This window comes from Eschrichtius robustus, chromosome 3 (genome assembly GCF_028021215.1).
Source record: "Eschrichtius robustus isolate mEscRob2 chromosome 3, mEscRob2.pri, whole genome shotgun sequence".
Lineage (NCBI taxonomy): Eukaryota > Metazoa > Chordata > Mammalia > Artiodactyla > Eschrichtiidae > Eschrichtius > Eschrichtius robustus.
Genome location: NC_090826.1, coordinates 144,301,679 through 144,328,685, shown reverse-complemented (window position 1 = coordinate 144,328,685; position 27,007 = coordinate 144,301,679). Strand labels below are relative to the sequence as shown.

Sequence of the window (27,007 nt, the reverse complement as noted above, 5' to 3'; positions counted from 1 at the left end):
AGATTCCTAGTTAAGTTTATTCACGCTGCAGTGTTTATGGGTTGTGTATTGATACCTGCACTTACTTTGAAATGCATCAAAAAAATAAGATGGCCTGACAGAGGGATGATTAGAGGAACAGACATGTGACAAAGTGAGAATAGTAAATGGTTATTTTAGAATCTTTGAGGTAGGTATGTACTGTAACACTCTGTAATTTTTTTCATGTTTTCTGTATTTTTATAATAAAGTGATGGAAATTTATAAATTAAGTAAAACATTTTCCGTGTTTTTTTATCCAAAACTTACCCAAAATTATCTATGAAAAAAAATTTCTAAAAAGAGTATAAGTGCTATAGACCCATTACTTATTATTATTTGAGCTACTTTTATCTTTCCTGGACAGCTGTAATAGTCTCCTAGCTGATCTCTTTACTTTCTCCCTCTCCAACTCATTCTCCATTTAGCAGCCAGAATGACACTATAAAAATGTAAATCTGGACATGCTGATTGCCTTGCTTAAAATGCACTAATGGTTTCTCTCGCTCTCAGAATAAAATGTAATCTCCTCTTAGCCTACAAGGCCTGCCTCCGTGAGTGCCTGTTACTTGACCCACCAAGCTCTTTCCCATTGGCAGGCTTTGCACTTGCTGTCCCTTCTGCTTGTAATGCCTTTCCGCCAGCCCTTTAGTGACTGACCAATTCTTATTCTTTAGCTCTATCTCATGATCCTTTTTTATTTCCTTCATAGCACTTATCACAATTTGTAATTATCTAGTTTTCTATTTATTTGCTTATTGTCTGTCTTCTCAGCTAGAGCTCATAAAAGTAAAAGATTTCACTCTTGTTCACTGTTGTCTTCCTGGGGCCTGAAGTGGGCTCTGATTAGACATTAAGTATTTTGCCTGATATCTCAAATTTACTGAATTGCAAAACTGTGACTCAAACCCAGTTTTTCTGTGATTTCTTTCATGATACCAATTGGGTAGGGAGAAAGTACACTGCATGATTTCTATCCTCCTGGAGTTTCAAGTCCAAAACAGAAAAGGTCAAACACAGAATCCAAGTGACAATTGGTTCCAAGCTCCAGAAAATCCCTGCACTTCATGCTTCTCACATCTTTTCCCGTGAGAATCTGGGCTCAGCATCATAAGGATTTATCATGTCCCTGATCTCCCACATAGTGTCTGCCACTAAATCCTGTTATTTGCCTCCCTACACCTCTCCATTCCCTACTACGGCTACACTGTCCAGGCCACCTCTGTCCTTTGTCAAGACTATGACGATCACGTGGTCCCCCTGCCTTCAGTCTTGCCTCTATTCCCTACACTGCAGCCAAGGTAATCCTTGTGAAACGGAAATCTAATTGTGTTGTTTCCCTACTCCAAACCCTACAACTGTCTCAGGATGAAGTCCAGTCTCATTAGCATTTCTTTCAAGGCTCCTCAGGAGAGGTAGGTAGACACCTCCTTATTTCTGCAGGTCCATTTCCTGTTACTCCTCTCCCTGAACTCCAACATTTCAGCTCCCCAACCACCCATGACTCTCTCTCCCTGTCGGCTAATTCTCCTGCCCAGAACAAGGCTCTGCCTGCTCTTGGGCTGACCTCCTCCCGCTCAGCCTCAAGTTCCAACTCAGACATCACTTCCCCTGTGAGAGCGTCTCACAGGTTACGTGTTTATGCTGTGTGTTCCCGTGGTCTCCTATTCTTCCTCTATCAGAACACTTCTTCTATTATTTATATTTGCTTTTTTAATTGTGTTCCTTTGCTGCTCCATTATAAGCTCCCTGAAGTCAGAAACCCTGTCTGTCCTGTCTTTCTCACCATTATATGCCCAGTGGCTTGAACATACTAAACGGTTAGTAAATATTTATTGGTTGGATGGATGGATCGATGGATGGATGGACGGAGAGACAGATCACAGCACTTGAAAATGTCTCCAAAATAATCATACAAACTCTCTTAAATAAAATAAGCTGGATTACTCCATTTATGGATAGGAAGTCATAGTCACAAGGCAGAGGCCTACTGGTGGCAGACATTGGTGGACAGAGAGAAGCTGTGCCATCTTGGTTACAATGTTCTATCCACATAATGGTTAACCAGCTACTTCTAGTTAAGAGAGTTTATTTGATTACTTTGGAGAACCAATTCCTACAGAGAGCAGACAGACATTCTGGTAAGGTTTCAAGTGACACTAATAATTCAGAAGGATAAAGGGTTAGAGACCAGGAAGATTAAAAAAAAAAAATCTATTTCAAATGCTCTCATAGAGCAACTATAGTATTTCACTACCAGGTATATTTGCATGCCATTATTTACAGAGGATTAATTTTATTTAGGGTTTCTTGAGTTACACAGCTTTTGCTGTGCTTTTCACAATCCCCAGTCAGAATTCTGACCTAGTTTGCCTCTTAACTGGTGCTCATCAAAGCAGGTAGTTTCCAGGATGGATGACAGCTGTGAGAAGATAGGCAGAGAACATTATGATCAACAATACGAGCATGATTTTTTTAAAAAGCACAATACAAACTGTCATTCTTAGAAGAGATATTTCTGAGTCTTTCTTCCCTACTGCCAAAGAAAAAATATAATCATAATGCAGTTAAATTCAAAGGTTGGGACCTTAAGACACATATTAGTCTCTTGTCACGATTGTGGTCCCAGATGACAAAAATTTCTCTAGAAATACAAGCTATGGCAATTCACAGACTTTCATTAAATGTACAGTCAGCTCCCTGACGGTCTCTTGAAGGACCTGGTTAGTGAAAACAAGGTCCCTAATTGAAAACACAGTTTTAATATTTACTTTCCAGGGAGTTGTAAAGGTACCATAAACAAACTCTAATCCCCTCTAATGTTTGCATAACTATTAGTCTTCTGAAATTATTAGACTTGTTCAGTTTTAAAATTTCACAGGTGTAGCACCAAATTCTTAATGGCTGAAGATTATTTAATAGGTAGTAAATCTCAGTCCAGGTGTATAAGAAGTGCAGCTATTTTAAACTTACTTTTAGAGTTCAACCTGTACAAGAAAATCCAGGAAGAAATAGATCATTACTATTTTGAGTACTTTCCTGTCACATTTCTTTTATCTATAGCAGAGCATGCATAGTATGTGGCAGGAACGTTTGTCAAACAGAACATTTTTTCTGACTGCCTCATGTGATGTGACTCAGGGTCCAACTTGCTGCAGTGAGAAGCAAGGGACACAGAGCAATGACAGGCTGAGGAGGTCACAGACACATGGTTCCTGGAATGTGCGTGATTCTTGACTGGTGAGCGTAAAAGAGGGAGGGGCTGGGTCAGGGAACAGCTTTATCCAGACTGAGTGCACGTTGACTTGACACCAGCAGTAGAGAATGTCTAGTCCCCTGGTTGGATCTAATTCTATGTGTGTTTGATCTGGCACAGACCTTAGCTGGCTCTACCCAAAGAATTTCCCCTACTGGGCTTCTGGGACTGTGTTGTTTAGAGACAAGACTCTAAACCAGCAATGAGTATAGAGATAACTGATCAAAACTTCAGATGATTTATAACTGAGCTCCAGGTGAATAGGGTACAGTAAAACAAACAAACAACCAAACAACCAAACAAAAAACCCAAAAAAACCCCAAAATGAAACCAAAGAACCCCTGCACTCATTTAATCCTTCTTCTCCTCATTCTTTTCAATGTCCCTTGCTTTATGACTGACCTTTCACACCCTCTCTTCTTTTGTGCCTTCCCCTCCACTCCTCTACCCCTCACCCTCTACTGATTACTCCCCTACATTATTGCCTATGTAAATTGAGGCAAATTTCTCAGCATCTTGGAATCTCAGTTTCTTCACCTATAAAGTGGGGTTAATAATATGTCTCCATGAATTTCTCTGCTGCAGAGCGCTTCCACGGTGCTCAACGAAATGGCACGGATCTCAAGTTCTCCCCTCTGCCAGTGCTTCTTCCTTGAAGACCATCCCCAGTCCTGGCTTATCGCTGGAGATTCCAGCTGAATGCACAAGGGCACACTCACAGAGCACCAGCCACAATTTGCATGGGAAGAAAGAGGAAAGCAATCCAAGAATAAAGGAGAAGGCGCTAACGCACTCTAAATGTGGGACTGCAGATCATGAGCTTGATTCGGCCTTTAAGACATTTCCTTTCACAGGCTGAGATTACAATAACAAGCGTGTACCCAGTTTCGTGCTAAAACCTTATTCATGAACCTGCCGCTCATCTGTAATGATGGAAGGCTAGACTCATTCCAAATAGAGGAGTGAGCTACAGCCAACTTTTGATTGATGAAGGACAGCTGATCTGATTTGGAGCTCCTCTGGGGGTCCTGCAAGACCACATTTCTGTCACATGCACCATTTTATCATCAGCTTTCCTGCTCTGAGGCTGATCCTGGTAAGAAGCCGTTAATTACTTTCAGTCATGCACATGCCATCAGCCAGCTGGAGAGATGGGATGTCAATCTGCCTCTTTTTTGGGAGGAGGGGGAGGCTAGATGGAACCCAAAACATCCCAAGATGCTGTTTCAGTTGACATTTTCTGCTTATCTCCTCCTTGCTCTTCCTGTCTTCTCCTGATGCTCCAGATTACAGCTGAGGCTCTGGTAGTGCTGGTAAAGACATCCAGGCTTGAATGCAATGGGGGCAGCAAGGCTGTAACTATAATTAAGAACTCAAGTTCTAGGTAGTCCCTGATTAATTAATTCATTCAGTCCGTCAGTCAATAAGCATTCATTGTCTCTCCACATACCCAGGAAGCACTACATTCAAGCCTGTTCTAGGAAACTTACTTTTGTTGGAATAATTCCCAACGGTGGCTGTGTCTAAATATCCTGTGGAGTCTGGGGGTGGGAGGGTGGGGGAATGCATATTCCTGGGCCCTATTCTCCAAAAATCCTGATTCAGTATTTCTAGTGGGGTTCTCAGCATCTGTATGCAGATGTGCAGCACAATCCCTCCGTTTCATTACCATGTGCCTATCATGAATGGCTTCCTCCATTCATACTCTCTTTGGTCACGAACACTATCTGTTCACATTACTTAGCTAATCAGATAAACTTAGTCAGGACCTTTCCTCTCCTACAAGGAATATCCATCCATTGGACAAATATACACAAGCCCTGAGCCAGGAACTCAGTATATATCATATATCAATGATAAGCCCTGGTCCTCCCTCGGCTGTTGTCACAATGGTCTTCTGGAGACAATAGTCTTCTCATAGAATACACTAGAGGAGATTTTCAGACCAAGGGAAGGTGGTGCTTTCAGGGACGTTTCCAAAAACAGGTAGTTTAGCTGCCACTTAATCTGACCCAAGGTAGAGCTAGCCTACACCAGGTTCTCATGATTCAGGGGGCTGGGGGCGATCTTATTCCTTACCCTCTTTAGAAGTAGCAGCCTGGAATTGGGTCTTCTGTTGAAGCATAGAAACCTGAATCCTAGAACAGACCATGACCTTAGGAGACCCCCCGAGAGAATCTGAAAAACAGATCAGCAACTTCGACATAATCAAGAGTTGGCAGAGAGCGCTGGATAAGCTTAGAAAGATGATTAGTTTGTGCCTGACTTAAATGTTCTGCCTAATTTTCATTATACAAGTTGACATATTTTAAATTTGAGATTATCTATGCCAAAATCTTTTTTCTTAATAATCTGGAGTTGGCCATATTGCATTGTCTAAAGCATGTAATTCTTTACTATCCAACTCTGGAATGAACTACTGAGGAAAAATCTACGTGATCTTAAGCCAGAGAGGTCTAAATAAGTTTTGGATTTAAGCCTTTCATGAACACAAGGTTTGAAGGTGGTATTTTCTCAAGGGCACATCCATTCCTGTGAATCCAGAAAGCACTAGAGATACTGAGGTTGATATGCAGAGGATGGACAATAAATGATAGCAGAAGTTAATTGTTTAATTCTGATTGAAAAGGAAAGATGGAAGAGAAACACCAAATTAGTATAGGCACTGGATAGAAGATTTTAAGAGCTGGAAAGTAAGAACCAAAACAAATGCCTGTTAGACTAATTGGAACTTTTAAATGAGCTGGAAAGAGTTGAACACATGTTATTTTGTGGTTTCTCATACCACCCCACCCTACCCTCAATCATTACGAGGCAGCAGTGGAATAACTTGATAAAGTAAGTTTTGCCTCACCGGCATATAACATTTTTGGTGAATGAGTAACTGGCTAGATCGTAAAATCAGAATACAGACATTTCTTAAAAAGTCAAATGCTTTTGGAAAGTAACCTGAGGGTATCTTTCATGATTCCACTCACAGACTTTAGACTTCACCTGTTCCTCAGTTGACTGTGATGTGATGGCATCACATGGCTTAGGTGTGTCACAGGTCGCCAGCTGCACACACGGCATTGGTCACAGGCTACAGAGCTGGGAATCAGGGTTCATGAGACAAAGCTCATTTCAGATATCTGCCATTCCAAATGTCAGGACAAGTAAAGATTAAACGGAGGGAAACTGGAGACAAAAAGAAAGGAAGGGAAAACCTGAGGTCACAAATGAAGACCAAGTTTATTTCTCTATTTATTCGTTTTATTCGCCCTTCTGACATTTATCCCTTGACTTTTCTGTTTCACGTGTACATATACACACATATGTATGCATATTTATATACGTAGATATACACATATACACGGTTCCTATATTTCTCCTCTTCCGCTATTAAAATCGTAATATCCATCCTATTTATGTGAGGAGCATGAAACAGATAAAATAACAAAATCACATTTTGTTGCAGGAGGACTACCACTTGAGGACATTCAGAAGTTAGAGACCAGAATAAGTAGAGAGAGAAGGGTATCACAGTAATAAGGGAAAGTCTTCCAAGATACACTCAGCCAAGAATGTGTTTTCTTTTCCTTCTTAAATCCAGGGTGGTCTATAAAACCACTCTCATTAAAGCTTCAGAAAAAAACTTTGACTAGCATTTTTGGTAGAGGGAAGGAGTAGGCATTTACAAGCATTACCAATGAACTGGTTAACAGAATATATAACACTGGAGGAGCCTCCCATGTCTAACATTTCGTACATTTGCTTGGATTCGTAAAATTGGAAATAGGAAAATAAATGACGGGGGGACCATAACGGTGAAGCCAAGCAGAAAGCCTGAACTTTAAACAATTGCAGACTGAAAAATCAAAAGCTCTGTAACTATATGTGCACTCTAATTCTAAGAAGTGACCAGTTTGATGGTGAACCAATGTGGAACAGGGTTTGATGTGGAGCAGATGAGGCCCAAGAAGAAAACTAAAAACATGAGAATCTTTAGTCTAAGGGAAGATAGTCCCTAGCAAGAAGAGACTGGTAGTCAGAATCAAAACTATGGAACAATTGCTTGCCCTCCTAAACTTGCTTAGTTCACCCTCTCAAATATTGATGTCTTCTGTTACCTCTGGGAGGAGCTATCTTCAGCCCCATGAAACCCAAACCTGACCCTGGCTTCTCAAAAATCACCTGCCTAAGCTAGCTGTGGGGTCCCTGCAAAGTGGTAGGAATCTGATATTCTGGAGATCCAATTAAGTTGATCGGGTATATATTTCTTTTCATAACATTGCCTGAGCAAAATCAAGTTTTGTTCACATACTTTCCTCCCAACTAGACCATGATCTTTTCAGGGAAAATTGCTATATCTTATTCATTCATATATCCCCAATGCACATAGTTGATGCTCAAAAATATTTACTGAATGAATAGACCAATGTGCCACTCAAAGCAAAAGTGGCTTCAAAGTAAACTATTGACAGTCATGTATTCATTCAGTATACATTTACTGAGCACCCAGCTCTTATGCTAACTAACTAGGGATAAAAAAATAAAAGGCAACACATGCCCTCACGGAGCTCACATCTCAAGGGGGAGACAAGATCTATGATGGAGCGAGAGTGGAATAGAAAGAAGAGGGCAGACTCAGAGACAGTGAGGACATAAAACCAATAGGACTGGATACCTGTTTCTCACTTAGATGGAATGAATGGATGGTAAGGAAATTAGGAGAAGAGCTTGGTAAAGGGAGAGACATAAGAAATTCTAGTCTAAGGGGAAAAGCCATTCGAGAGAAAGGAGATAGTTGATATAGTGAAAACCCTCAAGGGCCCCCCCCCACAAAGTGAGACCCAAAGACAGGGTAGGTAATAAGTAAAGTATTCCTCCAATAATGGTAAGTCCTCTGCATATTAAAGCAGCCTAGACCATTTTTAGCAACTCTGAGAACTTGATGTCTACTTTGATGTATCTTCTGCTCACTGATCCTAGTTCCATCTATGAAAGCCACAGAGAATAGGTTAAATTCTTCTTCTATGTGATAGCCCTTTAAATGCATGCTCTCCTTTCCTTTTAACTGAAGTTCATATAATATTTTCATACATTTCACCATTTTCCCCCATCCTCATGCTTCTAGATTGACTAATTGGAAAATGGAAACTCTAAGAGAATATGAAAGATAAGGAATCTGAAAACTATGGTTGGCAGTGCTAGGAGGTATGGTAATAGAAGAGGAAATATTAATCACCTACATGTTAAGCACTAGGTTAGGACCTTTTTATACAAACTAAAATGCCACAGGGATCTGAAGCTAATTCCATGACACCTTATTCTCCTCCTCCAGTTCATTACCATTTACTTTCTTATAAGCATTCTCCTTTATTAGGTCAGTTATCATGTCCTTAAAATATATTCATTCTGTTTTCTTTTCCTATTCTTTTGTACAAAACTACTTATGAAAATAATGTGTTGGGCAGTGAGATAAGTATTTCACGGTCTTTTAGAAATAAGATATACTTAAATGTGAGGCCACAAGCAACGATGAGCCAGCCCTATCTTTGGACATCTTAAGTCATCCAAACATTTCCTTTGTGGCAAGTTGTAAAGAAAAAAGAGTGAGTGTTTTTACTGTACCATATGCTACAGTTATTTTTATACATCGAAGGTAAAGGAGTAGAGAGGTATAAATTCATTTTTAAATTTACATACATAGTATAATTAGCTTATAAAATAAGGAAAGACATTGCTCAATCAAGAAAGAAACAATTTCTTCTAGACATCAGAATCTATTTGGAAATTGTCTCTTCCAATTGGACTTTCATCTGACTCTCAACATTTCAAGTCAGATATCTCTTAAATAATATACTCCTTTTCATAGGTTGAATAGCTTCAAATGAGGCTCAATTTACTCCTTGTCTCTGTAAAGTCATTCACTTTACAATTCACCTTTCTTATCATCTTGTCACACTTTATGCTGACAATTTATACATGCGAACCCAACATTTCAGAATCAAAGACTACAGTGTCCAAACCAGCACCATCTTCTTCTCTTTAGGGTCTTGTTCTACATGTACAGGCCTTGAGACAAGGGTTAAAAAATATACTTCATCCATTATCAACATTCTAGGATCTTTTTTCCTATAAGGAGTTTTAGCATCACCGTGTTCCACAACTCTCTCTTTCCCTTTGAAGCAAAACCCAGCATAAACTGGACAAACCCCCAAAATAGGCTCTCCATTTCCTGCAGCCCCTGTAGCCTCTAGCAGTCTAGTCTATCCCTGGGCAATGCATTCAAATCTCCAACTAATTATGTAATCAAATCTGTTTAAAATTCCATCCCTTGAATTTGTTTGGCAAAGATGGGATCACCTGTTCGTTAAATGAAACACTTCCCCTAAAAATGCACACCATATATTTTGAGAACATAGTGGGACCTTGAACTTGTTTCAACGAGGATATTTTACTCCCACTCCCATTCTACCACACTTTCAACATATTATCCCTCTTGAGTTTCATATTTATATTATCAAACAAACAACATATCAATTAATATCTAGCATTTTGCATCTAGTACATTCTCATCACTTCCAGTTGGCTTGTGGCTCATTTCATTGTACACTTACTTCTCCACACTACTAGACAAGTTTTGTTTTTATAGTATTAAAAACAAAACAAAACAAAACAAAACAGGGCTGCTGTCAAACATTATATAAGGAAATGGTTTCCTTGACAACCATAACCACAAGCAAGTTGTTTGAACCTCTTCCTCATTGCACGGTTTGCTTAGGTACTAAAATATTTCAGAACATTTTGATGCAGAGTCAGGTACTAAATACCTGAATGTTTAGAACCAGCTGGAAGCAGAGTAGGTGATAAACTATCCAAACAGTTGTAAAGTATTTAATGCTAACCGTTTTCAAGTATTAGAGTTCAGCCTCGTGACACAGTCTCTAAAAGGACAACTGTTGAAAGCTTGATATTTAAGATCCAGAATAAATGGATCTACCCCAAAGACATAATTAAAAAAAAAAAAATAGTAGCTAGAAATGCCAAAGAAGTGAAAGACATTGTTTGATATGGAAAATGACATTTTGGCTGTATTAATTACCAAATGTAAATTCTGTAACGGAAAAGAGGTCAGCTTCAAGGTTATCAGTAGAACTCCAGAAATTTGGTCAACAGTGCTCTTAAGAGTATGTCTCTTAACAAATTTAGACACAAAATAGGGAGTATCACTAAAACAGTTACTGAAAAATTGCAATGTAAAGAAAATGTCTCATAGCTCATAAGATTAAAAAAATCTCTATCTCTGGAAAACTCCCAAACTAAAAGTATTTTCCCATATATCAGTTTTTCACCAATAAAATGGAAATATACAGCTTGCAAGGATTATAAAAAACATTAGAAAAATCAATAGGAGATAGCATACAATGTGATTAGCATCCCGACATAAAATTACAATCAAGAGCATATAACTCCTATACTGTCCAATTCTCCTTCTGAAACCTGTCAAAGAGAATATAATAACACAGTTTACTTCACTCCCAAACTGTTCTGAATTTGGGGATGTCTTCAGACCATCTAGAATCAGAGTAACTGGACTGAAATAAATTATATAAACAGTTACGTTTGTGTTCATACGTGTTTAGTAAGAAACAACTGTGTGAAAATATGGGTCAAAATTTAACTAAGGAGGACTTCCCTGGTGGCGCAGTGGTTAAGAATCCGCCTGCCAACGCAGGGGTCACGGGTTCGAGCCCTGGTCTGGGAAGATCCCACATGCCATGGAGCAACTAAGCCCGTGCACCACAGCTACTGAAGCCCGCACGCCTAGAGCCTGTGCTCCGCAACAAGAGAAGCCACTGCAATGAGAAGCCCGCGCACCGCAACGAAGAGTAGCCCCCGCTTGCCACAGCTAGAGAAAGCCCGCGTGCAGCAACGAAGACCCAATGCAGCCAAAAATAAATAAATTAAATAAATAAATAAAAATTTAACCAAGGAAAGTATTGGAAACTCTTTGAGAAATTGGAGCTGTGGGTCCCCTGACAGGCTGAGAAGCAGGTGGAGAAGACAAATAGAATTTTACTTTCAAGCTCTGAGAGAGTCTTTGAATTTAGATATGAATTAAGGAGCAGGGGTTGGGGAGGCAGGAAGGAAGAATGGATGGAGGGAAGGAGACAGGGAGGGAGATAAGAAAGGAGGGAGAAAAAAAAAAGAAAGAGTTCTGGAAAGCAGAGATTCCAGGTATCATTCTAAGGCAGTTTTGAGAACAGTGTCAAAATGAAGCCAAAGAGATTTATCTGAGGCCTAGCCATAAAAGGACCTCAGTTCTCCATGACTGAGAGCTTAAACGTTTTTACATAATTACATTCTTAACATACTGCTCTACAGATATAGAATGTTAGAGCCCTTCCATTCAGCCATGTGTTGGAACAGAACCAGAATTGTAAGGAGAGCTTTGGCACTGTCACAACCCCTCCTTGGCCCCCTCCTTGGCCCATAAAAGGTCTCTACTCAGGTGGCATCCATATTTGAATTCTCAACATTTGCCTGAGGAATTCTGTCTGATGGGTTCTAGACATAACTGGCCACAGAGGAGTGTGCATTCCAGGAGGTATTTGTCAGGCAGAATCTCATCAAACTCATTGCTTTCAGTACCTCAAATGCTTGCTCGGGAAACATCATTATGGAGCCTTGCCTGAAGGATAGAAAATCCAGACATTCCTCTGCACACTCTAAAATCTATCTTTGGAGTGATCCAAGCCAGTAGAGATCTTCATATCTAGATGGTCTCGTTCAGTTCTTTCCCTCTTTTGATGAATTTTATTTATTTTAGTTTTAAAATGTATATATATCTGTAGTTCACTTTGTTCTGTAAAAAAATTTAAGATAGGAATTTTGTTAAATTGAACTGTGGAATGACACCATTAGCCTTTATTTGAGGAACATTATGGGAAACATGTCTATGAAACTCCTATCAAGATACTATTGAGAATGTTATTCATTATATTTCAAAGTGTGCTCTGTAAGAAGACCCCCTGGAAAAAAGTGCCCTCTTGCTTTGGTACAAAGAAGTGTTGTACTTCTTTTCTTATGGACATTGACTCATATAATAGGCCGTATTTCTCTCTGGGCACAGAGACTTGTGGCCTTTGTCCATCATACAGAACCTCGCAGCATACATTTTTGTGGATTCACTCCTGGACTCATCATTCTTTCCCTCCTCCTATTTTCTCTGCATTCAAATATTCCCACTTTAAAAATTTTTGAATTAGTTTATATTCAAAAAAAGTACCACGGGTTAGGACAACGCATCTCCTCCTCACAGATGGAGAGAGGCAAGCGTACTACATTGGGGTAGGGCAGGAATCCTACCCATGCAGACCCAGAAAGGAGTCTGAGCCTCTCTTCTCCCCATCGAGAAAGAGTACATTAAAATCACAGGCCACCATCATCAACCAGACCATCTCATCCATAGGAGGGTAACTTTTAGGGAATGCATTTTGGAGTGTCATAAAGTACCACTCAGTTCTCCTGTACAATCATAAAATAAAATACTCAGCACTTTTTAAAAATGAAAATAAGAAACTAGAGTTCATGATTAGGATGAAATATTTACTTTATCCCTTGGATAGGATGGAGACAGCCTACTGCCCTAAAGGACAGTGCTGGCTTCCTCTGCTGGCTTTGTAAGTGTCTGGACACGCCCATGCCTGCAGCAGAAGGAATCAGATGAGAAGACGCGATAGAAGCCAGCTCTTCTGTAATTCCTGGGGGGAGCAATCCTCATTAACCACCTAGAATGGGTGTAGCTTGTTCTAATTTCTTTTGGCTCTACACAAGGACGCCCCTCACTCCCTAAAACTTTGACTTGGCTGTTAACTTCAGCCTCTCTACTTAACTCTGCTCTGGTCCTTTCCTTAACCCACTATTTTTGTTCACTGTCCCCAGGGTTCTATACCTGGCATTATACACCTGGCCTAGGTCACCGGGAGAACGCATCCATCCCCTATCCACAGTTACTCCCTTGAGCTAAAGTGAATGACATTTCCTAGTTTTAAAACTGAAAACCTCACATCCTTGGAAACCTCTCAGTCCCAGGCAAACAAGGATAGCTGGTCACTCCCAGTCTACACTGAGCACATAGGAAGTTGATGGCAGAAATGGAATCTTGTTTATTTCATTCCTTATCTAATATATGAGTAGTAAAAAAGACAGCTCTGTGAGCAAAAATCACAGAACTAAGTTATCTAAGTATGTATGAGCAACATGGCAATAGCCATAAAACTTAAATCTCATTCTCGTCACCCTGCACGCTTCAGAAATGCCTCTGCTGCCTTTTACCACTGTATGCTTATGTAATATAATTTTTAAATTGGCCCAAGGAAAATGAGGTAAGACAGTATATCTTCTATCTAAAAATAAACAATGAATTCTTGGACTTCCCTGGTGGCACAGTGGTTAAGAATCCGCCTGCCAATGCAGGGGACACGGGTTCGATCCCTGGTCCAGGAAGATCCCACATGTCGCGGAGCAACTAAGCCCGTGCGCCACAACTACTGAGTCTGCGCACCCAGAGCCCGTGCTCCACAACAAGAGAAGATACCGCAGTGAGAAGCCCCCGCTCACTGCAACTAGAGAAAGCCCACACGCAGCAATGAGGACCCAATGCAGCCAAATATAAATAAATAAAATAACTTTATAAAAAATAAAAATAAAAAAACAATGAATTCTAAATCCAAATAGAAATGATTTTCGGATAATTCAATTTTATCACATCTCCATCTCTCTCCTCTCCCTTTCGTGTAAATACAAGAGCTGCCTATGAATCTATCTCAAAAGACAAAGGGAAAAAACAAAACTCTGTGCCCAGGGAAGCCTGATTTTACAAACCAGGAAGTGATCAAATTTCCAAAACATAATTGCCATAATCCCTGATCAACAGAAAGGGCACTCTAGAAGTACAAATAGTCAATATACACAATAGGACTCACATCTTGCAAATTAGTCACTGATCCTTTATGCATTTCTTAACTCACCCAGTCTCAGAAAATGTGCACATAAAGACTCTTGTTTACATTACGGTCTCAATTGTGAGTTTTTAAGCAACCAACAGGGCAACCTATCCACATATGTTCATTATGACCCTTTCTAACAAAGAATATTTCCTTAAACTGTTTCAACAAAAAGAAGTTAATGCATAAGCATTTCAGAGTTCTGACTTTTTTAAGTTTGCATACTTGTTGATATATTGGAGAAAAGATATACTTAGTGTACATTGGAATTGAGAGTCAGATTAATTCCATCCAACATACATATAGTCCTACATCTAATTCTGGAGGTAATATAATCATTCTGTCATGTCTGATGGATGCCTGAATAGATTTTAGGATTTTGAAAGTCTCAAGTTAAGCTTCTAGTTTATTCCTCTAAATCTCCAAGGCTTTAGATAAAAATGATCTCTTATATCTTCACTATAAGACTCGCGTATGAAACTCTCCAGCAGGAAAACATCCTTAAAACTAGATATATTTTATAATTGATTGTGTGTCCACATTACCTGAATATAGGACACCAATGCTGAAGCTGCTTTAAAATAGCAATAGGAAAACTGGTTGCCAGTGGGGAAAGCCCCAGAGATAGGAAGGTCAATTTACTGCAGACATTTGTGATAAAAGGGGCAATCTTGTCCTTTTTCTTAAAGGAAAACGAGTCAGACATGGCAAATCTGTTGGCACTAAAACCTAATACTATGCCTATTTTAAAAGAACAACACATTTTAAAAAATAGACTTTACTTTTTAGAGTAGTTTTAGGTTTATAGAGGAAAAAGAGAGAGAGATTTCCACATACCCCTTCCCCCTACACATACACAACTGCCACCACCATCTAACAACAGAACGATGCATATGTTACCATTGATGGACGTGAACTGACACATCATCATCACCCAATGTCCATAGTTTACATACAGTTCACTCTTGGTGGTACACATTCTATGGGTTTGGACAAATGTATAATGATACGTATGCACCATTGTAGTATCATACGGAATAGTTTCACTGCTCTAAAATCCCCTGTGCTTTACCTATTCACCTCTCCCAACCCCTGGCAACCACTGATCCTTTTACTGTCTTCACAGTTTTGCCTTCGCCCCCAAAATGTCATATAGTTGGAATCATATAGTATGTAGCCTTTGCAGATTGGCTTCTTTCACTTTGAAATATGCATTTAAGATTCCTCCATGTCTTTTCATGGCTTGATAGCTCATTTCTTTAGAACCACACTTTTTTTTTTTTTTTAATTGAGCTTTCTTCCTTAACTTAGAACTGTGATGTCCATGGTTAGAGGTAGAGTTTGTGTTTTAGAAATTGGTAAACATAACATATTGGAGTAGGTAAGCCCTGGATTTAGAGACAGTAGTCATGGGTTCAAGTTCCAGCTCTGCAATTTACTAGGATGAGACCTTGGAGAAGTCACTTAACCACTGAGGTGAGTAAAGACTGAACATAAATAGGCTTAATTATCCATGAGGAAACTTGGCTTAAGATTGTGCCCGAAAGGTGTGTCCTTGAAATGGTGGTCAAACACTGATCTAGTCAAATCTTCTATTTTGCTAAGTGAAACAGTGAAATGAACACACATAAGAAATAGGGAGTTACTAAGTTTGAGGGAATAAAAAGAAGATAGATCATAAAACTCTGGAATTCTAAAATAAATTCAAGTTATACCCATACAGTGGAAAAAAATATAGCCAATAAAAATCACGATTTAGGGTATGGAAGATTTTACTAGTAGGGGATCACTCTCATAAGTAATTATGGGGGAAAAGAGATATAAAGATGCATATACAGAATTATACTAAACCTGTTGCCCATACATAGGATCATAAATGAAGGTGGCTAAGGAAATATACCAAAATGCTTATCAGTGCTTATCTCTGGGTAATAATTATAATTGTACCACCCAGGGTTTCAGCAGAAAAGAGATGAAACTCTTTAAGTAATTTAAGGAAACTTTATTAAGGGACTCTTTGCAAGATATGGGTGCAGAATGGTACAGGTTCCCAGAGTAGACCCCATTACCAGCCTACACTGGTACAGGCTGGGATAGGAAGTGGTTTCCTGAACATGTAGAGAGAGAATTCTATTAAGGGGGCTGCTTGGTAGGAGCTGTGCCCTTCAATCAAGGCCCACAGCCAGCTGGCAGCAACCCCACAGGGAGGAAATAAATAACCCAACCTCACTCACACTGGCAAAACCCAAGGGGAAGTCAGAAGGCAAGGGGGGCCTTTGGATGCAGGTGAGCCACCCAGGCACTCCGCAGCATGGAGAAGGATAGATCTAGAGAAACAAACAGGGTGGTTTAATTTTCCTTTTTTTTCTTATCTGAATTTTCTATATTTTCTCCAAGGAGTATGTAAAACATGTATTCCATAGCTTTACGTTTCTTTTTCTCCTGTGGCATTTCAAGTTTGTCATTCTTTGCAGACTTGTGGGTGAGAAAAAAAGATTGAAAATAAACAGGAGGGAAAATGAGAAATTATGGAAAGGCTAACCTGTGGAGTGATGCAGGGGATATAAAGGACACACTTGGTGGCTAAAGAAAACAGGCGTCTGAGGGTCACTGCCCCAGCTCCACACTGTATGCTCATTAACGACTAATAGTAATAGAAATAATAGTAATTTTTTTACATTTCATTTATTTTTTTAATGTTATTGAAATAATAGTAATTTTAAGGGAAATTTTAAGGGACTTTCCTGCATCTGCTTTGACATACACAGTCAGCCCTGAATGGAAACATCATTTCAGAGCTGCCAAGGGCCTTTCCAGCATCCAGAAACCTCTTTGTCTTCTCTTGTCTCTCATCTAAACGCATCTGCTTTCAAACCCAAAATGGGAATTTTTGCAAGTGTACCAGATCGAGTACAATCCAAACCTAGCAGATCTTACAGATGCGACCAGTTTCAGTACAAGCAGGGGTCAAGCCGAGCAAATCACAGTCACTGGCTAATTGCACGCAGGTGAAATTGGGAATAAGTTGTGTGGTCTCCACCTCCTCAGAGCTCAGTTCTGTAAGGCTAACACTCTGTTCTTCAAAAGTCCTCGCTATGGGGCTTCCCTGGTGGCGCAGTGGTTGAGAATCTGCTTGCCAGTGCAGGGAACACGGGTTCGAGCCCTGGTCTGGGACGATCCCACATGCCGCGGAGCAACTGGGCCCGTGAGCCACAACTACTGAGCCTGCACGTCTGGAGCCTGTGCTCCGCAACAAGAGAGGCCGCGATAGTGAGAGGTCCGCGCACCGCGATGAAGAGTGGCCCCCGCTCGCCGCAACTAGAGAAAGCCCTCGCACAGAAACGAAGACCCAACACAGATAAAAAAAAAAAAAAAAAAAAAAAAAAAAGTCTTCACGATGCATCTAGGACGCCTATGCCCATCCAGTAGAGGGGAACAGTAGATCTAGGAGAGCCTGGCCCTCTGCAAGGACTCCCCAGTGGAGGCACAGCTCCAAATGGCTTCATCTGTGTCAGGCAGGCAGGGTCCCCTGAGTTCATTTCTCCCATCACAGTCTGGTCTGCGGCTGCTCCCTTAGCAACTCTGCGGCTGCTGCCAGCAGTCATGGGAACAGGAATTATGACCTTCACCTCAAACTGCAACCCTGAAAACAAAAGCCACAGCACCACCAGCCTCAGCAACATCTAATTTATGGCTGAGTTGCCTGCCTGTATATTTCAGACCCCAGGCAGCCCCTGAGTGACGTAGGCAGAGGGCTACTCCACTAAAGGGGCAGTGGGAGAGCCAGAAGTCCCGAAGCAGACGTCCAAACCTAATCAAGAAGAAATCTAAGGGCAGAGAGAGTCAATGCTGGTCTTTGGCAGGTCTGTGGCTCTTTAATTTAACAGACCCTTGACTTGACATTACAGTCAATGCAAGAGAGGTGAGGGTGGTTCTCAACAAGCAAAAGCCTGTTTCAATTGTAAAATCTCAAATAAGTGGTGGCAACTATTAGCATGGATTATTAGCTGGTAGGTACCTCTGGAGATTTCAAGCCACTAGGATTTTCTAGAAATAGTTGATTTAAGACAAGTTGGGGAAGCACATTGTGTGAGAGTTTCTCTAGTGTAACTTAACTTTCCTATTAAGGAAAACAACTTTAGTAATTTGCATTGAACCATTTATATGCAATCAAGAGTTAGTCTTCCTTTCAATGGCGTATAAAAATAGATAGCATAAATGTTAGAGCTGGAAGAGACTAGACAGCACTGTTTTTAATTTGTTAAGCAAAGGAACCCTTTTTAAAAAGATAAATCTTTCATGCAACCTCAATATACCTAGAACAGATGAGAGAAATATTTTATTGACATAAATTTATAAGATCACATTTCTCTCCAACGCTATAAATTTAGTCACTAAGAGCAAGGAAGTTTTCTGGGTGAACGTGATCTGGATTTAGATGTGACTTGCAGACATATCAGTTCTAGAATCTAATTTTTTTTTTCGTATTTTCTTTGCAACTACTTTTGGGAGTGATGACAGCGGCTCCCACAGATAAATTGCTGCTGACGGTGAGGATGTTTTGTAACAGCTTTTTTTTCTTTTTTTTTTTTTTGGCAACTTTAGGGCATTCTATCATTAAACAGAGCAAATGAAGTTTCCTCCCAAAGTCTTCACTAAAACAAGTTAACACTGGCAATGTTTTCAGAAGCTGTGGTCTCCAGAGAGTTAAAAGATTTTTAAAAAATGATTGTGGTGTGTTCTTAGCAAAAGTCATCTCTTTTTCCTTCTCTTCCTGGGTATACAGCTCAACCACGTTTGCCAGCCTTCTTTGGAGCCATTTGTGTGAGATCTACCTAGTGAAATGTGAGCAGAGCTGATCCACACCACTCCCAGACCCCGCACCTGCAAACTCACCACAGGTAACCCTCCAACCCTTTCCTCAGCAGCCTGCTGGCTAGAAAGGGCTCTGAGGATCCAGAGAAGAGGGTGAGGCCCCAAAGTGGGAGGAGGCTGGGCTCCTTAAGGACCATGTAGAAGGCCACTTGCAGACCAGGAACATTTTACTAGATTTGGAATAGCAAGTAATAAACTTTAACTGTGTTTTAGGCAAGTAAGGCTTGGAACGTTGTTATGGCAGCTAGCGATATTTACTCTTACTAATATAATGGTTAAGGTAAATATGGAAATAATATTTGAATCAAATGTTCACAGGACCCCTGAAGCACCCATCCAGAAGCCATGATTTGAGAACTAGAACTTTGATCCAAATTTCTACAGAGAGGTATGTCTTCCTTGGTACAGGACAAAAAGAACCAAAGCCACCAAAGCATCAGGAGGGCTTTTAGTAACTGGTGAGAATACTAATATAATCAAGATAACATCCATTTTTATGCAGTACTGTGAGAGACTTAAGGCTCTGTTCCCTCCCACCGTGAACCGTTATAACCCTGGCACACCTACCCTCCATAAATCTCAGAAGACTCACCTGCTATACCTGACATACTTGAAGGTATAAGATAGATCAGGACTTCCTTCTTCTAAAAAGTTCCTATAACAGAGGGACACCTTCTCTGCCATTTCACTCCTAGTGAATTAGCCATGATAAGACGGGAAGCTGGGGATAGCAAAAAGACCAGCCAACACAGAGAAGGTCCAAATTCAAATCCCACGCCCACTTCTTTTTCCTTAACCATCTTATTGAGGTATGATTGACACACAAAAAGCTGTACATATTTAATGTATACAAGTTGGTGAGTGTAGAGATAAATACAAAACCATGAAACCATCAGTACAATCTATGCCAGAAACCTATCCATCACCTCCAAAAGTTTCCTCCCAACATCTTATTTGTTATGTTTTATATGTGTGGATAAGAACAATTAATATAAAATCGACCCTCTTAGCAAATTTTTATGTGTACAATACAGTATTGTTAACTATAGACACTGCCGTACAGTAGATCTCTAGGACTTATTCATCTTGCATAACTGAAACTTTGTACCCAAAGCCCCTCAGAGAGCAGGGAAGAGAGGAGTTCACTCTAATCTTTGTTTCTGAAATAACTTTAGCTGAGAAAAAAATTAGAACAACTCCCATATTTCCCATTTCCCCAGCCTCAGTGATAGGAAGGGATAGGAATCTAGATGTTTAATTTTACTTAGTGCTGTTTTTTCTCTTATAAAATCAGAAAAAGCCTTTATCAAGAATTGCACAAAGGTAGCAGGATACAAGAAATCTGTTGCATTTCTTTATACTAACAATGAAATATCAGAAAGGGAAAGTAAAAAAAAAAAAGTCCCTTTTAAAATCACATCAAAATAAGAAAATACTTAGGAAGAAACCTGACCAAGGAGGTGAAAGGCTTATACACTGAGACCTATAAAACATTGATAAAGGAAAATGAAGACGATTTAAAGAAATGGAAAGATATCCCATGCTCTGGGATTGGAAGAATTAATATAGTTAAAATGGCCGTACTATCCAAAGCAATCTACAGATTTAATGCAATCCCTATCAATTTACCCATGACACTTTTCACAGAACTAGAACACCTAGTCCTGAAATTTATATGGAACCATGAAAGATGCAGAATTTTCAAAGCAGTCCTAAGGAAAAAGAACAAAGCTGGAGGCATAACCCTCCCAGACCTCAGACAATACTGCAAAGCCACAGTAATGAAAACAGCTTGACACAAAAACAGACATATGGATCAATGAACAGAATATAGAGCCCAGAAATAAACCACTCACCTGCAGTCAATTAATCTTCAACAAAGAAGGCAAGACTAGACAATGGAGAAAAAACCATCTCTTCAGCAAGTGGTGTTGGGAAAGCTGGACAGCTGCATGTAAATCGATGAAGTTAGAACACTCCCTCATACCAGACACAAAAATAAACTCAAAATGGCTTAAAGACTTAAATATAATACATGACACCATAAAACTCCTAGATGAGAACATAGGCAAAAGATTCTCTGGTGTAAATCATAACAATGTTTTCTTAGGTCAGTCTCCCAAGGTAATACAAATAAAAGCAAAAATAAACAAATGGGACCTAATCAAACTTATAAGCTTTTGCACAGCAAAGGAAACCATAAACAAAATGAAAAGACAACCTACAGACTGGGAGAAAATATTTGCAAATGATGTGACCGACAGGGCTTAATTACCAAAATATACAAACAGCTGATACAACTCAATAATAAAAAACAAACAACCCATTCAGAAAATGGGAAGAAGACTTAAATAGACATTTATTCAAAGAAGACATACAGATAGCCAATAGGCACATGAAAAGATGCCTGACATCACTAATTATTAGAGAAATGCAAATCAAAACTACAATGAGGTATTACCTCACTCCTGTCAAAACGGCCATCATTAAAAAGTCTACAGATAAATGCTGGAGAGGGTGTGGAGAAAAGGGAACCCATCTACACTGTTGGTGGGAATGTAACGTAGGCTGGTGCAACCACTATGGAAAACAGTATGGGGGTTCCTCAAACTAAAAACAGAGCTATCATATGATCCAGCAATCCCACTTCTGGGCATATATCCAGAGAAAACTATAAGTCAAAAATATACATGCATCCAGTGCTCATAGCAGCACTATTTACAGTAACACATGGGAGCAACCTAAATATCCATCGACAGATGAATGGATAAAGAAGATATGATATATTTACACAATGGAATAGTAGTCAGCCATAAAAAATAGTGAAATAATGCCATTTGCAGCAACATGGATGGACCTAGAGATTATCATACTAGGTGAAGTAGCCAGAAAGAGAAAGACAAATACCATATGATATCACTTATATGTGGAATCTAAAATATGATACAAATGAACTTATTTACAAAACAGAAACAGAATTACAGACATAGAAAACAAACTTACGGTTACCAAAGGGGAAAAGGGGTGGGGGAGGGATAAATTAGGAGTTTGGGATTAGCAGATACTAACTACGATATATGAAATAGATAAAAAACAAGGTCCTACAGTATAGCACAGGGAACTATATTCAATATCCTATAATAAACCATAATGGAAAAGAATATGAAAAAGAATATATATATATAAAACTGAATCACTTTCCTGTATACCAGAAATTAATACATTGTAAATCAATTATACTTCAATAAAAAAAAAAAAAGTATTGCACAGATACACCAATGGCCATCTCAGCAAGAGCATCTTCCAACTCAAGGCTCTCCCACAGACATTTCTCAGAATCATCCTCTGTTATCCCACCACAGGTTCTGCCTTGAAAAATTTTTTTGGTTCAAACATAAATACACTGTGAATGCACCTTCCTCCTCCGAATCCTCTCCCCATGTAAGGTTTATTTCCAAAAGGTGGTTTCAGAGGAAATGAAAGGGCAGAACAACACAACCACACACACATGCGTTAACACGCCTCAACTATCCCCAACTCAAAAATAAAGCACTGTTAATTGAGCTTGCTTCAGAACATCAAAATAGTTACTAAAAGGGAACAATTCTACAAATCAAGAGGGAGAAGAAATACCTAAGAGAACAGATTCTGATGAGATTTGCTTCTGTGTGCACTGGCAAAAGCAACTTAACCAGACAAACATCAGCCTATAAATAATGGCAATCACTCCCAGGAAACCGGTGATTCTGTAGAGGAGTGGTTTTCTTTATTTGGCTATCATTATTTTCCAAGGATCTTGTTATTATATATAAAAAGAAACCAGAAGCTAGAATTCATCAGGGACTGTTTATGGAAATAGCTGCTCTGAACCCAGCCTTGAAGATAGGTCCACAGAGTCTGTCAACTCCCCCCAGTTAAAACGCTGCTTGCAGTACAAAAAAAGTATGCAATTTTATGCCACAAAAAAATATGCTGTTGTGACAGAAAATACTAATTAGATGTCTGGGGGGAAAGAAGTTCTGTTGTGGAATCATGAAGGAATGTTAAATACTCAATGCGTGAATATACTATAAATACAGAAGGAGGTGAGAAGGTGAAACAAACACTAAATGCCATGAGAAAAAATAATTTGTAAATATTTCTTTTGTGATAAAGTTAATGCTTTAAAAAAAAAACAAAAAATGTTGTTCCTTGATGGTATAAATAGCTAGAAATGCAAAACGAATACATCCCCAGAGAAGAGACTTTAAATGCTAATTAAGGGAGCAATTTTCATATAATATGAAAATTAACATTGAGAAAAAAGAAGAGAAAGGACAAATGAAGTAAACAGGAAATTTTTTCTTTGAAATATTGATGAGAAAATCTTTTAATGTAGTTTCTATACAATATAAATTACATGTAAACAATATTTCTGATAATTGATAAATGTTTGTTTATTTTTAGGAAACATAGTCCAACATTTACAGCCGATTTGCTTTTTGGAAAGTCTTACTGGAAGGAAGAGTTATACCTACCCAAAGCCTCAAAACCTGTTTTACCCCTTTTAACCTTGAATATAACACTTTACGACTGAAAACACTCCATCACTAGAAAGCTTAATTAAAAGATTTCCAAACTTTTCCCGGAAATCTAGGGAACCATGATTTCAAGTTAATATCTTCATAAATTTGGTGTTAAACTGTTACCAGAAAAAGTATGTATTGTATTTCAACTTCCCCTAAATACAGAGACACAAAATAAAATTAAATCCATGATTCCACACAGCCCTCTGAGATTATATTCACATCCCAGATTCACAGTAAACTATGGCACACAGGGTAACCATCCCCCAAAATGACAGACTCCAAGCTGACATACACAAAGCTCTAAAAGAAACTTTACTTGAAAAGCAGGTGTTTCCAGGATCCCAACACCAGGTCATTCAATTTAAGGCCTAAGGAAATTGAACTTTGGTCAGCAGGTTTTTGTATACCTGTCTTATTGTCCACCAATCAATCATGGGTGGCATGTCATTCAACAAATATTTATTGAGCACTTACTACATGTAAAGTACTCTTTTAGGCACTGAGGTTAGGGCGATGAACAGGGTCCACATTCCTTCTTTCCCAGAGTTTACAACCTAAACTAGAGGTAGAACTCGAGAGAGGAGAAGGAAATGTTTCCTAACTGGAGACACTATTGGCACTTGAGGCCAGACAATTATTTGTGTTGTGAGATTATCCTTTAGTGGTAAGGAGCATATTACCACTAAAAGCCAAGATCAGCTCCTAGTCAATGGTGATAACCAAAAACATCTCTCCACATTTCCAAATCTCTCTGGGGGTAGGAGATGTCTTCAAAAGCACTTGGATGAAGAAAAGAAGCTTTCTGTGCAAGATATGAACTCTCCCATCTGGGAAGGTGTCCCAAATTCAAGACAACCTAGGAATTCAGAAGCAGTCCTAATAGAGGTGGACCCTAAAAGAAAGGAAGGGTCTTAATGACAAAGTTATTGAGCATTTCCTAGCATTTCTTATTCATTCTGCCTTTGTGCTCCATCTCAGGAATTGAGAGAAAGGGCAAAAAGATCAACCTCCAGGCTAGGAACTCCTGAAAAACAGTGAGATAGTAGATTACTGTAAATTCTGTTTGGGATTTGTATTTGCTTTTTTTGCTACATCTGTATATTTGTAGCGATTCTTACATGCTCTGTGGCAAAAGAGTGATGCTTTGCAATTGAAGAAAAAGTTTTGGGATCTAGACTGCTAAAATATCATATTGTAAGTCACTTTGATTCATTTAATTCTTTTTAAAATTTAATTAATTTATTTTATTTTTGGCTGCGTTGTGTCTTCATTGCTGCACACGCACTTTCTCTAGTTGCAGCGAGCGGGGGCTACTCTTCGTTGCGGTGCGCAGGCTTCTCATTGTGGTGGCTTCTCTTGTTGCAGAGCATGGGCTCTAGGTGCGCTGGCTTCAGTAGTTGTGGCTCATGGGCTCTAGAGCACACGCTTAGTAGTTGTGGCACACAGGCTTAGTTGCACTGCGGTATGTGGGATCTTCCCAGGCCAGGGCTCGAACCTGTGTCCCCTGCATTGGCAGGAAGATTCTTAACCACTCTGCCACCAGGGAAGCCCAGATTCATTTAATTCTTAAAAGCTAACTATTTGTTATAAACACTGCTGAATTAGAAGTTTTATCTTAGTGTCCTTTCCTCAATTTTTTCAGAGTTGGTAAGTTAAAGTTTGCTCTTTGGATAAATGACCTTCAAATATAATATCCTGAAATTCGGACTCTCAGGCATGTATTCATTTTGAATATTTGTGAATAATTTATTTGTTAATGAAAGGAGACATGGGTAAATTTTTTCTTAAATGCATTCTTCTAATGAGTAACAAGGGCTATTTATATTTAGGAAGTTCATTCGGTTTTGCCTTGTTTTTGATGGTTTGTTTTGCTAAGAAAAACATCTAGAGTATTGTGATGGTTTTAAAATATGTCCACAAATTCTCTGATACTCCTCTCTTTAAGAAGTAAAGCTTAATTTCCATCCCCTTGAGTGTGGACTGGAGTTAATGACTCACAGCTAGTGCACAGCATATAGCAAAAGTGACAGTGCATATTTTCCTCAACTAGATCATAAAAGATGTTGTGGCTTCCTCCTTTTTCTTTGCCTTGGGTCACTCATTCTGGGAGAAGCCAGATGACGTGTCATGAGGATACTCATGGAGATCTATGGAGAGGTCTACTTGGTGAGGAACTCCTGTCAACAGTCGTGGAAGCAAGCCATCCTGGAAGAAGATCCTCCAGTCCCAGTCATGCCTTCAGATGACTGCAGCTCCTGCTGACATCTTGAGTCAAACCTCATGAGACATCCTGAGCCAGAACCATCTAGCTAAGTCACTCTCCAATTCAGACCCAGAGGTACTATGGGTTAAAATGTTTGTTGTTTTAAGCTGCTAGATTTGGGGGCAATTTGTTTCTCAGCAATAGATAAGTGATTCAAGTTTGTACTTTGATCAACAGGTCTAAATAAAAACCTAAAGTTCCAAGGTTATTTTTAACTCTCCACATCACAAACAAGTGTAACTCAGATGTCAGCATCAGCGCCTGTCCTTCAGATGTCTAGATCTAATTGACTCTGCTCAGAGCCCAGTCAGTTCCACAGCTGTGTACTCTGAACTCCACTCTGTGGCATCAACCTGGACACAAAGTACTGACCCTTGCCTTCCAGACCTCTTTTTCCACCTAACCAGAGATTACCAAGACATTCTTTCCAAGTAAATACAGTGTTCTGTATTTATCTGGAAAGGAATTGAGGTAAGTACAAATTTCTCCATCTCATCATTCAATATTTTATTGGATTTTAATGCACGAACCTATAATCTCTGAGTCAGACTAACATCAACATATCCTTAAGTACCAGACCCATTTAGTGGAACAACACCCTCATGCCACAAATTTTTAATGTGTGTGATAGACAGCTTCTAAAATGGCTCCTAATGATCCCCACTTCCTGGTATTCATGTCCTGATATAATTCCCTCCCCTGAGTGTGGGCTGGACCTAGTGACGTGCTTCTAACAAACAAAATGTGACAAAAGTGATAGGATGTCACTTCTGAGATGAAGTTTCAAAAGGACTCCGGCTTCTATCTTGCACACCCTCTCTTGTTCTCTTACTCGCTCAGCTGATGAAAGCCAGCTACCATACTGTGAGTTGCCCTATGGAAAGGCACATGTGGCAGCGGACAGAGGGAGACCTCCACCTAACAGCCAGTCAGCAACAGAGGCCTTTAGTCCAGCAGCTCACAAAGAACTAAATCCTGCCAACAACCACGTGGGTGAGCTTGAAAGCAGATCCTCCCCTTGTCGAGCCTCAAG

The 27,007-nt window shown here is 39.5% G+C and overlaps 1 long non-coding RNA gene across 1 annotated transcript; it reads left to right on the top strand.

Moving 5' to 3' along the window:
• Positions 1–19,095: 19,095 nt before the first annotated feature.
• LOC137761496 (uncharacterized) lies at positions 19,096–26,377 on the top strand. Its single transcript, XR_011073423.1, has 4 exons — positions 19,096–19,169; positions 19,462–19,531; positions 25,825–26,049; positions 26,152–26,377. It is a non-coding gene; the product is annotated as an uncharacterized lncRNA (long non-coding RNA).
• Positions 26,378–27,007: the final 630 nt, after the last annotated feature.